At 38.1% G+C, this 16231-nt stretch overlaps 1 non-coding gene across 1 annotated transcript; it reads right to left on the bottom strand.

Moving 5' to 3' along the window:
• Positions 1 to 2094: 2094 nt before the first annotated feature.
• On the bottom strand, positions 2095 to 2201 carry LOC127077520 (small nucleolar RNA R71). Its single transcript, XR_007787318.1, has one exon. It is a non-coding gene; the product is annotated as a small nucleolar RNA R71 (small nucleolar RNA).
• Positions 2202 to 16231: the final 14030 nt, after the last annotated feature.

Below are 16231 nucleotides of genomic sequence, written 5' to 3'. Positions count from 1 at the left end.
CCCAAACCCTCAAGAACACTCCAGTTCTTGAAGGACAAACCAGTAGGTTTTTCCTAGAAACCCCCTTCAATCTTCAACTCAGCTAGATCCTTGATCGTTCCACTGAAAACCACAGCTAGATCCTTGATCGTACCACTGAACGTTATCTCGATGCTTCTTTTTATCCAAAGAACAAGAATGGTTATGTGTAAATGTTCTTGAAGAAAAGTGATTGAGAAGATGAAGAAGATGAAGTCTCTTTCAGGTTTCTATGTGCTCACAAAACAATTGCTCCAACACTGCTCTTGATCTTGTGTTCAATTGTTTTCCCTAAAAGAATTCGTGCCTTTTGCTGCTGTCATAACCTGTCGTATATATGCAACCACAGGAACTGTTATAAAACAAAAACAGCTTTATGCATTGATACGTAAGAGTATGCATCGATGCATACTGTAATATAAGTGAGTATTTGGTGAAATGAATTAATCATGTATCGATGCATAATTCGTATGTATTGATGCATGCTCCTTTTTCACTAGCATGTATCGATGCCTAATGTGTATGTATTGATACACAGGCTGTTTCAATTTGTCATGTATCGATGCCTAATGCGTATGCATTGATACACAGTCTGTTTCAATTGATCATGTATCGATGCAGGGATCGTATGGATCGATACATGGAGCCTTTTGCCTTTCATGTATTGATGCATGACTCGTATGCATCGATGCATACTGAACAAAAGAAGTTTTGTGATATACCACATGCAGTATGTATCGATGCAAAGGCTTATGTGTTGATGCATACTGACATAAAATGGATTTTATGTGTTATTTTAAGAGATGTGTCAATGTAGGTCTTTTATGTAAAGTTATGCAACAATAGAATGGGATAGAAACACAATAAAAACACAAGTGTATCAAGTGATGTAATGCACAACCAACATTTGTATGATGATCACACAATTTGCTATCATTCAAAATTAATTCAAGTAAAGAATTCTCTCACATTTTTAACTTAAGAAGAAAATTGATTTTAAAACTATTTTCGGACGCGTTTATAAGTTTAGAGTCTGGTTCGTGAGAATCTCTTTTGGTTAAGAAATCCAGGTTAAAATACTTTTCAACTTAGTCAAGATACTATATTTCTTAAAAATAGGTTTACTACTCTAACGCAATGCGCGCCTTTTTATAAGTGACAATAAGAGGGTTTGATTAGGGAGTACAACTCGGTTCTGAATACACGAAAGCGACAGTTCCTGTTAAATTGGTTCTTTTCAAAGTAGGAAACACTGCCCATAAGTAGTTCTATTAGCAAGTACTTGGATTATTAATTGATTATGTGAATTACATTCGAGCCTGTCTTTATTAATTGAACTTTATTTAATACTTTACTTTTCATTGCACACTCTAAAAACCCTATTTTGATTACCTTAGGTAAACACCATAATAATAGATAACGATAGATTGACACTTGGTCTCTGTGGATTCGACAATCTTTTATATTACTCTGACGCGTTCGTATACTTGCGAAAAGCACGCATCAAGTTTTTGGCGTCGTTGTTGGGGACCAATTTCGTCAAATTTCGTACCCTGTTGTTACATCGTTTAGACTTAGGTTATTTCCCGCCGGTCAATACGAAGAACTCGCAGCACCGGAAGCTTAGTATACCCTCTGCCGGAACCTGAACGTTCGCTCGCGCACGTTTATTCTTTCATAGAATTAGGAGAGCTATGGCCAAAGATCAAAACCAAATACCTCTTAAGGATTTCGCTCAACCATCCAACGAAGAACCTAGTTCTAGTATAGTAAACCCAACCATCCCAACTAATAATTTCGAACTTAAACCATCCTTGTTGCAACGAGTGCAACAGAGACAATTCGCAGGTCTCGCTACTGAGAACCCAAACCAACATTTAAAATATTTCTCCAATTAGCAGACACTTTTAAAACCAATGGAGCTTCTCCTGAGGCAATCCGTTTAAGATTATTCCCTTTTTCCCTCAGAGATAAAGCCCTATCATGGTTAGATTCCCTTCCACCCAATTCCATTACGACAGGGACAACCTTAGAAGAGTATTCCTTGCTAGACACTTTCCCCCAAGTAAGACCTCCGTTCTTCGAAACCATATAACTAGATTTACCCAGAACCAAGGAGAATCGCTATTCGAAGCTTGGGAGAGATATAAAGAGTTGTTAAGAGCATGCCCACATCATGGTTTAAAAAATTGGTTAATCATTCAAACCTTCTATAATGGACTTCATTATAACACTAAGATGACCATCGACGCTGCCGCAGGCGGTACTATGATGAACAAACCTTATCCTGAAGCTAGTGCCCTCATCGAAGATATGGCTCAAAACCATCAATCATGGGGAGTCGAACGAGCGACAGTTGAGAAGAAGGAAGCCCAAGGAGGAGTGCATGAACTAAGCTCTATAGACATGATGCAAGCTAAAATGGACGCATTAGCCCTTAAGGTCGAGCATATGTGCATAAACCCGAATACTGCAGCCGCAGTTTCGTCGGATTGTGAGATATGTGGAACCATAGGACACCAATCTGCAGAGTGCAGTCTATTAAACGAAACCCACTCTGAGCAAGTGAACTACACCCAAGGGAACCCATATTCGAATACCTATAACCCTGGATGGAGGAATCACCTGAACTTCTCCTATAAGAACAATAACCCTATCCAAAATAATACACCTCCGAGACAAACAGGTTACCAAGCCCCAAGATCAAATCAACCTATGCAACCTGTACCACCAAAGTCGAGCCTTGAGAAAATTATGGAAAATTTTATCACTGCTCAAACCCAACAAAACAAAGAGTTCATGAACCAAAACATTCATATTAATGAACTGATTACCCAGTTAGGAACCAAGGTTGACCAAATAGTTACTCATACCAAGATGCTTGAAACTTAGATCTCTCAAGTAGCTTTAAACCAAGCCCCCCAAACCACACCTGGAGGACAGTTCCCTAGACAACCTCAACAGAATTCGAGAGGGCAAGCCAATGCCATTACTCTACGAAGTGGGAACGCTTATGATGAGCCACCAAACCCAAGATTGAGTGAACCCGAAACTTCTAAGGAGTATACCAAACCCCGGACGAAGTCAAGGAACCAGAGGAATCTGGAAACCAGGAAGGTCAAGAAAAAGGAGAAAAACCTAAAGATAAAACTTACGTACCACCCCCGCCATATAAACCACCTATACCATATCCGCAAAGACTCAAACAAACCCAGATCAATAACCAGTACCAGAAATTTATTAAAGTTATAGAAAAACTTCACGTAGAAATCCCTTTTACAGAAGCTATCACCCAAATACCTTCTTATGCAAAGTTTCTCAAAGACATCCTTACCAACAAACGTAGACTAGACGATCCAAAGCCCCTGGAATGTAATTCCATTTCCGAGAATAAATTAGCCAAAAAGGATAAAGTATTGGTGTAAGCCCTAGAGGCCAATACTTTTGGTACTTGTATCGAAATATTTATTATTAATAAAAGGCTTTTTCTTTATTATGTTTGTTTAATAAAGTCCCTAGAATAGCTAGTCCGTTTAATGTATCAAGTATGACTTAATCATGAGATCACATTAAACATAAGGACACTATTCTCAAAGTATCCGTAGTCAAGCTTTATTATGAAGTGGGATAACATTAAAGCATGAAGACTATTATGTTTATAGACTGATGATCATATCTCATGGATCATGGATAAAGAGTTATCAAGTCTTAAACATAGGTATGAATATTAAGAGTAATATTTATATTGGATTGACCCGCTATGAGAATACTATATAGAATGTTATGCAAAGTGTCATAAGTTATTCTCATGGTGATAATGGTGTATACCACCCTTCGACCTGAAACCACTATGGACCCTAGATGTAGAGTCGAGTGCTTTATTGCTGATCAAACGTTGTCCGTAACTGGATGACCATAAAGACAGTTGATGGGTACTCCACGAAGCATGCTAAGGGACATGAGTGACCTAGATGGAATTTGCCCATCCTGCGTAACAGGATAAATGTCTATGGGCCTAATATTGAACTGGACAAGGATGACACGGTCTATGCCTTGTGTTCAATATAGACATAAGGGCAAAAGGGTAATTATACACATAATTATTATCATAGAAGGATTTGTCATATCACATGACATTTTTGTGTCTTGGGTAGCAGTGATGTGTTGCTAGATACCGCTCACTGTTTATTATGTTAAATACGTGATTTAATATAATTGTCAATGCCACGAAAACCTATAGGGTCACACACAAAGGACGGATTGATGAGAGATAGAGTAATTAAGGAATACTGTAATGTACGGTTCCCTTAAGTGAATTATAGAACATCGTAAGGTACGGTGTACTTAAGTAGAATACGAAATATGGTAAGGTACCACACACTTAAGTGATTTTGGCATATTATAAGATATGGGCCATATACACTTGAGTGGGCTTTTTAGCTTGCAGCCCACACAAGTGGTTCTATAAATAGAACCCTTGTGTAGAAGCATTATCACTCTTGCAATTTCGTTTTTCTCTCTCTCTCACTCAAAGCCTTCATTCGTAGCAACTAGCACTGAGATTGAAGGAATCCGTTCGTGTGGACTGAGTAGAGGCGTTGTCATCGTTCAACGTTCGTGATCGCCACAAGAGGTAACTGAAGGTGAGAAAAACAAGAAAGGGGGGGTTTGAATTGTTTGAAAAATAAGCGCTTTTGCAAAATGAAATCACACAATGATTTTATACTGGTTCGCTTATAACACAAAGCTACTCCAGTCCACCCGGCCAAGGTGATTTCGCCTTCAACAAGGACTTAATCCACTAATCTTGAAAGATTACAAACAACCCCTAAGAGAGAAGAAAATCTCTTAGTCCTCTCAAGTCTACAGACTACAAAGAGTCACTTGAGGAAATCAAATAAAAATTAGATACAAGATGTGTAATCTAGAGTGCTTCTAAGAAAGCAAATATTACAAACTTAAGAACAAATTTTTCACTTGATAAGCAAAAGCTTAGTGAAAATCTTTGAAGAACAAAGATGTTTTTCTTGAGCGTGATATAATTTCAGTATAGTTTTGGCTAGTGATTTCTTGCTTACTGAATGAGATTTCTTCTCTATTTATAGGAGTTGAAGTAGAGTTGAAGTAGCGTTGAATCTGTTGGATATTGAGATGTAGTTACGCCATTCCATTAATAGCTTCTGCAGTAGACTTTTTCTCTTAGAAGTGACTACTTACCACAAGTAGTATCTTCTCTCTTGGAAGTGGAGATTAACGTCTCTTTCTAATTGAGGAAATCCATTTGCAGAACTTTAACTTGGCTTAAACGTTACTTCATCATGATTAACAATTCTGATTAGAGTCTTCGTGTATCTGGAGAATCTTGCTTCTGATGTTATTTCTTGAAAGTTCAGATGGCGCTGATAACTTCCAGAGTTTACAGAAGGCATTAATTCAGAGTCAGAGCTTCTAGACTTTACTTCATATTCAGATGCTTCTGATACTTTGTAGTTTTGTCCAGAGTCAGAGCTTCTTGAATGAGATTCCTCTTTAGATGCTTCTGATACTTGAGATTTTGCATCTGATCTTGTATTGCATCTGATGACATCATCAGATTTATTTCTTCTTTCTATAGAACCCTGCACACTTAGAAACTTTTCGTTAGGGTGCCATTTTTGGTTTCATCCTTTGTTATCATCAAAATCATGGAGTCTGTTGTAGAACACTTTTTGTTCTTACAATCTCCCCCTTTTTGATGATGACAAAACAAATAAAATTATCAGATGAAACATGAAAAATATTAGATCAGATAGACAAAAGCTCCCCCTGAGTTAGTACTAGGGAGTTCAGAAGTTCTTACCAGAGCTTTCCAGGCAATGAGATTTCTGAAAACTTTCTGCAATTTCTTAATTTTAATGTTAGAGTTATTTAATCAGAGCTATTATTTAATCAGAGCTATTTATATCAGAACTATTTTTACAATTGTTGCAGAATGCTTAAGGTTTTAGACATAATTTTCATCAGAGCTATTTAATAATTTCTCCCCCTTTTTGGCATAATCAAAAAAGGCATAAAAAAAATAAAAAATAAAAAGAATAATAAAGAGAAAAACACTTCAATAATAAAAAAAAAAACACAAAGGCAAACAGCAGTCAAAACATCAGATTCAACAGAATATCAGAGCTAAAAAAGACAAAAGCAAAAAGACTAGGCAAGCAAACAAAATAAATCCTAAGTGCCTAAGGGTTTGGAGGTTGAGGAAGTCTCTGAAGCAACATGGCAAACATGTTCTGGATGTTTTCATTCAAAGCATCTTGCTTGTCCATCCTGGCACGAAGCTCATTCTGATCTTTCTTGATCTCTTGCTGATCTTGCTTTATCTCTTTCAGAGTGTTAAGAATCAGAGGGATCGCAGAGGAAGACTCCCCCTGAATCAGAGCCTGCTGAGCTTCAGCTTCAGCAGCAGCTTGGGCTTCTACATCTGCCTGAGCCTTGGCTTCAGCTTCCCGAATCCTTAGAAGTTCTGCTTCCTTTGCCAGTCGTTCTTCTTCTAACCTCTTTGCTTCTTCTTCAGCTTCCCTAGCCAATCTTTCCTCCTCTAATCTTTTGGCCTCAGCTTCTCTAGCCAGTCTCTCTTGGAGTCTTTCCTCAGAGTCTCTGATGTAGCCATTTCTGACTTGTTCAGAGATACTCTTCAGCCTATAAGACTCAGAGGTCATCCAACTAATGACTCTGTTCCAGTGTGTCTTAACAGATTTAGGATCATCACTAACTTCAGAGTTTTTAGCCAGAGACTTGATCTTCTGGACTGAAGCTTCTGCAACCTGTAAAATGGCCTCCTCAAGGGTAGGTATGGTAAGTTCAGGTTCAGGTTCAGGTGAATGAGGTGGAGAGTTTTGAGGGCTGAGATTTAGAGAGGGAGGTTCAGTTTGTTGAGGTTCAGATTCTGCTTGAAGTTCAGAATCTGCGTCTGGTTGAAGACTAGGAGATGAAGCATATAGTGGATTTAGGTCTAAAGGGTCAGAGTCTGGTCCAGGTACAGCGGGAATAAATGGTGGAGTGATATTAGAGGTGATGGGATCAGATGGTTGAGTTTCAGAGGGTAAGGTTGTTGTTTGTTGTGGTGGAAGTGAAGTTTGGAGGGGTGAGGTTACTTCAGATTGTCGTGTGGGTTGTGGAGCGAAATTTTTAGCATAAATTTTAGCTATTGTTGGGGAGTTAGGGTCAGAGTGTTCTTGGTCAGAGGACTCTTGGTCAGAGAACTCTTGGTCAGAAGAAGGGGAAAGGTAAGGAGGTGATTCATATTCAGAGGATGAGGAAGAAGAAGTTTGTTTGTGAGTTTGTATAGGTTGAGAGGGAGGAATGAAGGTTCTAGCTATGTTTAGAACTGGTGTTGGTTGGGAGGTTCTGGTGATTGAGGGTGGTATTTCAGATGTGGTATATATTGGTTGAGAGGAGAGAGGGTTAGAGGAAGCCATTATAGATGCAGAGGAGACAGGAGGAATAGACTTACCAGAAGAGACATTCAGAGGTGCTGAAGTTTTGCTGCCAGAGGTTTCTCCAAGTCTGGCTTTCTTTGCTTTCCTTGCCTCAGCAGCTATCTGTTTCTCAGAGACACCTCTCTTGTATCTGACAAGATCTTCTACAGAGTCCAGACAGTCTTCAAGGCGGAAATCAGAAATATCAACGCCTTCATCCAGACGATCCTGAAGGTAGATAGCAATGGCATTCTTGGGTTCATTCTTGAAGAACCTGGCAAGGCCATGAGGCATCTTCCTCTGATCTTTTAGAGATTCCCAGGTTACATCCATAGTGGGCTTGACTCTAATGTCTTTGATGATTCCCATACTCTTCAGGTTTCTGGCATTCAGAGGCTTTCCCACATCAATTGCCAGATCATCCATACATCTGGTCTTCTCCAGATCATCTACCAAGCCATGCTCAATGAAGACATCAGAGAGCAATCTTCCCAGAGGAATGTAGGATCTGGGCTTCATATTATTCCTCGTTTCTCTGACTGAATCCCTCAGATATCTGAAGAGGAGAACAGGGAGGTTGATCTGAATACCCTTCTGAATACAGTAAAGGATGCATTTCTGATCAGCATTTATGTAATCTGAAGAGTTGGAGGCTGGACGATGATGGATTGTTCCCAGAATAATCTTCAGCCAAACTCGGAGGTTCTGATGAAGCTCCTTGTTCTTAGAGGGGTTTCCTTCAACATTAGGTTTGAAGATTGTAGGGTTGATGACTTCAGTGATGCGTTTTGACCTTGGAGGAATATTGTAAATCCTTTTACCTCCAGCTTTCTCCATGTTTAGCAAGGAAGCAATTGATGCTTCAGTGATGACAATCTTCACACCCAGAACAAACGAGACAATGAACTGGTCATCAGCATCTGCACATCTCCAGAACTCTTTCACCAGAAGAGGATAGATTGGACCATACAATCTTTGGAAATAATTCTCCCATCCTTGTTGACGCAGTTCTCCAGTTAAATCAACGCCATTTCTTCTCAAGTTCTCAAAATCTACCAGCGATTCACACAGTACATCTAAACCTTCAAAGGGAGTTGAAAGGTTTATGTGTTGTTCACGGTCAAGAATGTGAGGTTCTTTGTAGACTGGGGTCGTGGTAACGCCTGTAACAGTGGGTGTTTGAGTGTTTGAGGTTTGAGGATTAGAACTGGCTTCCATTTGTTGGGAGAAGTTAAAAACTTCTTGCTCTTGAGGATTCATGAAGAAAATGATGAAGAAGATGAAGAACTGAAGGAGTTGCAGAGAAAAACTTCGAGAGAGGGTTTAGGGTTTAAGAGTGAGTGAAGAGTGATAAGTGTGTGAAATGTGAGAAAAGTGTTTATATACCTAAGTAAAAACGCATGCAAAACGACACACATACCAGCGTTAGACACAAAACTCAAAAAGGCACGCTTGGGGGAAAAATGATTACAGCTCATAAATGAATGTCTAATCCCACAGTTTGCACACTGCTCGAGGAAAACTCAAACGTCTGCCTTTTGAATTTCTTGACAGCTGTCTAGAAGTTCTAAAGTTTGACGCTTCAGAGTTCCACGCGTTGATGTATCTGATCTTCAGGAATATCAAGAGATTGGTTCTGAAGATTTCTAACTCAGATATCTTCTTAACAATGTAGAAGCATCAGAGTCAGAGGCAGAAACATATTTGTTTTTATCAGAATCTTATTTTATATTTTTCAGAGCCATACTTCATTCAGGGCAATTTTTAATGTTCAGATTTTCTAAGATGAAAAGAAATCTATCTTCAGCTAGAGGCTTAGTAAAGATATCTGCCCATTGATGTTCTGTATCAATGAACTTCAGCGTTACTATCCCTTTCTGAACATAGTCTCTAATAAAATGATGTTTAATTTCTATGTGTTTGGCTCTGGAATGTAAAATAGGATTCTTACTCAAACAAATAGCAGCAGTATTATCACAAAGGATAGGAATGTTACTCTCAAAGATTTGAAGATCTTCTAGCTGATGTTTCATCCAGAGCATCTGAGTTGTGCACAGTGATGCTGAGATATATTCTGCTTCTGCAGTTGATAGAGCGATAGTTGACTGTCTTTTGCTAGCCCAGGAGATTAGATTGTTTCCCAGAAGCTGGCAATTTCCAGATGTGCTTTTTCGTTCTATTCTATCTCCTGCATAATCTGCATCACAATAACCAGAAAGCCTATACTCTGATGTTTTCTCATACATCAGGCCCAGGTTAGGAGTTCCTTTCAGATACTTAAGAATTCTCTTAACAGCTGTTAAATGAGATTCTCTAGGATCTGATTGGAATCTGGCACAAAGACAGACACTAAAGAGAATATCAGGACGAGTAGCAGTCAGATAGAGAAGAGAGCCTATCATACCTCGATAGAGCTTCTGACAAACCTTGTTGCTTACCTCTTCCTTTTCCAGAATGCAAGTTGGATGCATGGGAGTCTTTGCAGAGTTGCATTCAGTCATGTCAAACTTCTTCAGAACGTCTTTAATGTACTTGCTTTGATGAATGTACGTGACTTCTGGAGTTTGATTGATTTGAATTCCCAGAAAGAACTTTAGTTCTTGCATTAGACTCATTTCAAATTCTGCCTGCATTAGCTTAGAAAATTCTTGGCAAACAGAGATATTAGCAGAACCAAAAATAATATCATCAACATAAATTTGGCATATCATGAGATCATTATTAAGGTTTTTACAGAAGAGTGTAGAATCAACTTTCCCTCTGATAAAATTTTGTTCCAGAAGAAAATTGCTTAAGCGTTCATACCAAGCTCTGGGAGCTTGTTTAAGTCCATACAAGGATTTCTTAAGTTTGAAAACATGTTCTGGAAAGTTTGAATTTTCAAAACCAGGAGGTTGATTGACATACACTTCTTCTGAGATATAACCATTAAGAAATGCACTCTTGACATCCATTTGGTATAATTTTATAGAGTGATTAATAGCAAATGATACAAGAAGACGAATAGACTCTAACCTTGCGACTGGAGCAAAAGTTTCATTATAATCAATACCTTCTTGTTGACTATAACCTTGAGCTACCAGTCGTGCTTTGTTTCTGACAACTTCTCCTTTCTCGTTCAGTTTGTTTCTGAAAACCCATCTGGTTCCAATGACATGAGTGCCTCTAGGTTTAGGAACGAGATCCCAGACATCATTCTTGGAGAATTGATCTAACTCTTCTTGCATAGCTGCCACCCAATCATTATCTTGAAGAGCTTCATCACAGGACGTAGGCTCAATCAGAGACACTAGTCCCAGAGGAATATCTTCAGAAGTTCTGAAGGTAGATCTGGTTCTAACAGGTTCATCTTTGTTTCCCAAAATCAAATCTTCAGATACGTTGCTACGACTCTTGACTTTCCTTGGAATTTCTGGAGATTTAATTTCTTTAGAGTCTGGAGTGACAGTTGCTTCTGGAGTTTTCTTAGATTCTACCAGAGTGATCTCTAAATCTGCAAACTTTTCAACTAGCTTTGACTTTTCAGGGTCAAGCTTATCATCAAATCTAACATGAATTGATTCCTCCACAATTTTGGTTTCTGTGTTGTATACTCTATAGCCTTTAGAGCGTTCTGAGTATCCTAACATAATACCTTTTTGTGCTTTGGAATCAAACTTGTTTAGATGTTCTTTAGTATTTAATATAAAACAAATGCATCCAAAAGGATGAAAATAAGAAATGTTGGGTTTTCTTCCCTTACACAGTTCATAGGGAGTCTTTTCCAGAATAGGTCTAATAGAGATTCTATTCTGAATGTAACACGCTGTATTTACAGCTTCTGCCCAAAAGTGCTTTGCAACATTTGTTTCATTGATCATGGTTCTGGCCATTTCTTGGAGTGTCCTATTCTTCCTCTCTACAACTCCATTTTGTTGTGGAGTTCTAGGGCAGGAGAAATCATGGGATATTCCATTAGAATCAAATAGTTCTTCAAAATCTTTATTTTCAAATTCTCCACCATGATCACTTCTGACTCTAACAATTTTAGAGTCAAATTCTTTTTGCACTTTAGAACAGAAACTGGTGAATACAGAGTGAGACTCACTCTTGTGCTTTAGGAATTTTACCCATGTCCAGCGGCTGTAATCATCAACGATTACTAGTCCATACTTCTTTCCATTGACTGATGCTGTTTTCACAGGACCAAATAAGTCAATGTGAAGAAGCTCCAGAGGCTTGGAGGTAGAAACAACATTTTTCTTTTTAAAATATGTTTTTGAAAACTTTCCTTTCTGACAAGCTTCACACAGAGCATCTGAAGAAAACTTCAGTTTAGGTAAGCCTCTGACTAACTCAAGTTTAGTTAGCTGAGAAAGTTTTCTCATGCTAATGTGGCCTAAGCGTCTATGCCATACCCATTGCTCTTCGTGAACTGACATTAAACATTTAACATTTTGATCTTTTAAATCAGAAAGATTTATTTTATAAATGTTGTTTTTCCTCTTGCCTGTGAAAAGGACAGAGCCATCGTTCTGACTAATTGCTTTACACGTTTTTTGATTAAAGATTACATCATAACCGTTATCACTTAATTGACTTATGGATAACAAGTTATGCATTAATCCTTCTACATAAAGAACATCAGATATAGAGGGAAGAGTACCGTTACCAATAGTTCCGGAGCCTCTGATCCTTCCTTTCTGATCTCCTCCGAAGCCTACAAATCCAGCGTCTTTAAGTTCCAGGCTTTGGAACATAGACTTTCTTCCCGTCATATGTCGCGAGCATCCAGAGTCCAGGTACCATGACTGGTGTCTGAACTTTGCTGCATAGGATATCTGCAACATAGATGATCTTATCTTTCGGTACCCAGAATCTCTTGGGTCCTTTCAGATTAGTTTTCCCAGAGTTTCTTACAACTTTGGGTCTTCTAGCATTTTTAAATTTGTGTTCTTGTGTGTGTGTGTAGTGGTATGAAAAAGGCGATTTAATTTGGTTACTGGTAGAGGTTTTATTTTCCTCAGAATCATACCCAATTCCCCTTTTATTATTCTGACCTACTCCATAAATCATGGATGCCATAATACTCCTATTTATCCCATTCTTCAGAAATTGTTGAAAGGCTTCTTCATATTTATAAATAATTTCATTTGAAGTTTGTGGTGCTTGAGACAACACTTCTTCTAATTCTAAGCTTTTCGTTTTAGCTTCATCTCTTTCTAACGTTAAAGATGTGATTGTATCATCTCTTGCTAGAATTGTTGTCTCAAGTTTACTACACTCTTCAGATTTTGCTTTAAGAAGGCCTTTAATGTTTTTAACTTTTTGTTTTAATTTCTGAAGAGAGGTAAGAGTTTCTGATAAACATGATTCTAAGTCAGATCTAGAAAGTTCAGAAAATACCTCTTCAGATTCTTCATCTGAGCTGCTGGATGTGGTAGCCATAAGAGCTACGTTGGCCTGTTCATCAGAGTCAGATTCTGATGATTCGGATTCACTATCGTCCCAGGTGGCCATTAATCCCTTCTTTGTTCTGAAGGCATTTTTCTTGAAGCTTTCTTTCTTAGAGTTATCTTTCTTCAGCTTGGGGCATTCATTTCTATAATGACCTGTTTCTTTACATTCAAAACAGGTAATATCTTTGTTAGGTTTACCTTTTGAAGTTGACTCTGATCGATCCCCTCTGGGTCTTGATCTTCTGAAGTTGTTGTTGTTCCTTCTTTTCCAGAGTTGCTTAACTCTTCTGGTTAGTAAGGACAGTTCTTCTTCATCATCAGAGTCTTCAGGTTCAGAATCGTCAGTATCTGCAGTTTCTGCCTGGAGAGCTTTGGTTCTGTCTGACTTCCGTCTTTCAGGTCTGGACTTCAGCGCCACTGACTTGTTCCTTTTCTGAGGCTCATCCTCCTCTAGTTCTATCTCATGGCTTCTGAGAGAACTAACAAGTTCTTCAAGGCTGATACTGTTCAGATCCTTTGATAACTTCAGAGCAGTAACCATTGGTCTCCATTTCTTTGGCAGACTTCTGACAATCTTCTTAACATGATCTGCAGTCGTGTATCCCTTGTCTAGCACTTTAAGACCTGCAATAAGAGTTTGAAATCTGGAAAACATAGCTTCTATAGCTTCGTCATCTTCCATCTTGAAGGCTTCATACTTCTGGATAAGTGCCAGAGCCTTCGTCTCCTTGACTTGGGAGTTTCCTTCATGGGTCATCTTCAGAGAGTCAAGTATATCTTTGGCAGTCTCTCTGTTGGTGATCTTTTCATATTCATTGTATGATATGGCATTTAGAAGTATTGTTCTGGCCTTGTGGTGATTTTTGAAAACACGTTTCTGATCTTCTGACATTTTGCTTCTGGGAACTTCAGCTCCATTTAAGACTGGAGGTTTGTATCCATCTGTGACAATGTCCCAGAGGTCAGCATCATAACCCAGAAAGAAACTTTCGATTCTATCTTTCCAGTAATCAAACTTTTCTCCATCAAAAACAGGAGGCTTGGCATTGTAAGAATCTTTCTCATTTGAGTGGGCCATTTGTTTTTCTCGCACTGGATCTCTCTACACGGTTAAGTGTTTGATTTGAAAATCAATAACAGAGCCGGAGCTCTGATACCAATTGAAGGTGAGAAAAACAAGAAAGGGGGGGTTTGAATTGTTTGAAAAATAAGCGCTTTTGCAAAATGAAATCACACAATGATTTTATACTGGTTCGCTTATAACACAAAGCTACTCCAGTCCACCCGGCCAAGGTGATTTCGCCTTCAACAAGGACTTAATCCACTAATCTTGAAAGATTACAAACAACCCCTAAGAGAGAAGAAAATCTCTTAGTCCTCTCAAGTCTACAGACTACAAAGAGTCACTTGAGGAAATCAAATAAAAATTAGATACAAGATGTGTAATCTAGAGTGCTTCTAAGAAAGCAAATATTACAAACTTAAGAACAAATTTTTCACTTGATAAGCAAAAGCTTAGTGAAAATCTTTGAAGAACAAAGATGTTTTTCTTGAGCGTGATATAATTTCAGTATAGTTTTGGCTAGTGATTTCTTGCTTACTGAATGAGATTTCTTCTCTATTTATAGGAGTTGAAGTAGAGTTGAAGTAGCGTTGAATCTGTTGGATATTGAGATGTAGTTACGCCATTCCATTAATAGCTTCTGCAGTAGACTTTTTCTCTTAGAAGTGACTACTTACCACAAGTAGTATCTTCTCTCTTGGAAGTGGAGATTAACGTCTCTTTCTAATTGAGGAAATCCATTTGCAGAACTTTAACTTGGCTTAAACGTTACTTCATCATGATTAACAATTCTGATTAGAGTCTTCGTGTATCTGGAGAATCTTGCTTCTGATGTTATTTCTTGAAAGTTCAGATGGCGTTGATAACTTCCAGAGTTTACAGAAGGCATTAATTCAGAGTCAGAGCTTCTAGACTTTACTTCATATTCAGATGCTTCTGATACTTTGTAGTTTTGTCCAGAGTCAGAGCTTCTTGAATGAGATTCCTCTTTAGATGCTTCTGATACTTGAGATTTTGCATCTGATCTTGTATTGCATCTGATGACATCATCAGATTTATTTCTTCTTTCTATAGAACCCTGCACACTTAGAAACTTTTCGTTAGGGTGCCATTTTTGGTTTCATCCTTTGTTATCATCAAAATCATGGAGTCTGTTGTAGAACACTTTTTGTTCTTACAGTAACGATTATATCACTGATCATGCCCATTCGTAAGGATCATTAAAGGAGAATTTTTTTTAATTCCGCTGCGTTTTGGATCGCCATTCTCCTTCAGTGGTATCAGAGCCACTTACGAAACCATGAATCTGATAACTGTTTTTTTCTGTAATAATACAATTAAAGACAGAATGAATCAAAGAATAAACGAGAAATTAAATCGAGATCGATCAAGTTATATATATGATATATGTAATCCTGATGCAAAATACGGTATATATGATATATTGTTCCTGTTTCATTCATTCAAACACTTAATGGTTGTTTTCCTTTGAGCGATCAATGGTCGTTTGCTTCTTGATCCGACATTAGTATGGTGAAGCAATGACGTGTTGATCAATCATATTGAATCAACAATCGAGATGTGTTTGACGGTCTGAAATTGGTGCATTAGGGTTAGTGACGGCACAAGGGTTGTGTTGTCAAAGAGTTATGCGATTGGGGTTGTGACTGCACAAGAGTTGTGCTTTCTAACAGGTTTTCAAACAGTGTTAATCGGTTAACATATTTGGTTAACCGGTTAACGCAAGACGGAATACTGCTTTCTAATAGATTTTCAAACAGTGTTAACCGGTTAACGTATTTGGTTAACCGGTTAACGCAAGACGGAATACAATTTTCTAACAGTTTTTCAACAGTGTTAACCGGTTAACACATTTGGTTAACCGGTTAACGCAAGACAGAATACACTCGTTCGGCTAACTCTGCGTAGTGTGATCGGTCGTCGAAATTTAATTTGGTTTTAATTAATTAAAAGAATCAAAATTAATAATAATAATAATGTGTTTATTATTGTCTTGTGGTGATCGGTTATGGCCTTAGTTTTCCATTTTGTTTTGGGTTTTAAAATACGACCTACGTGTCGTGCCTCTCTTTAATCTCTCAATGTAACTTCTTTTCTCATCTCACTCCCTCGTATATAAAACGAGTTTCTTTATGTAATGTAATGTTATGAAGAAAGCAAAGAAGTCAGTGTCAAAGGAGGACAACCTTGAAGATCTTGCTTGGAGAAGCTCAGATCGTTATTAGGTTAGCTTA

Source organism: Lathyrus oleraceus, chromosome 4, assembly GCF_024323335.1.
Source record: "Lathyrus oleraceus cultivar Zhongwan6 chromosome 4, CAAS_Psat_ZW6_1.0, whole genome shotgun sequence".
Classification (NCBI taxonomy): domain Eukaryota; kingdom Viridiplantae; phylum Streptophyta; class Magnoliopsida; order Fabales; family Fabaceae; genus Lathyrus; species Lathyrus oleraceus.
The sequence above is the reverse complement of the archived record's forward strand: the minus strand, read 5'-3'. Positions and strand labels throughout refer to the sequence as shown.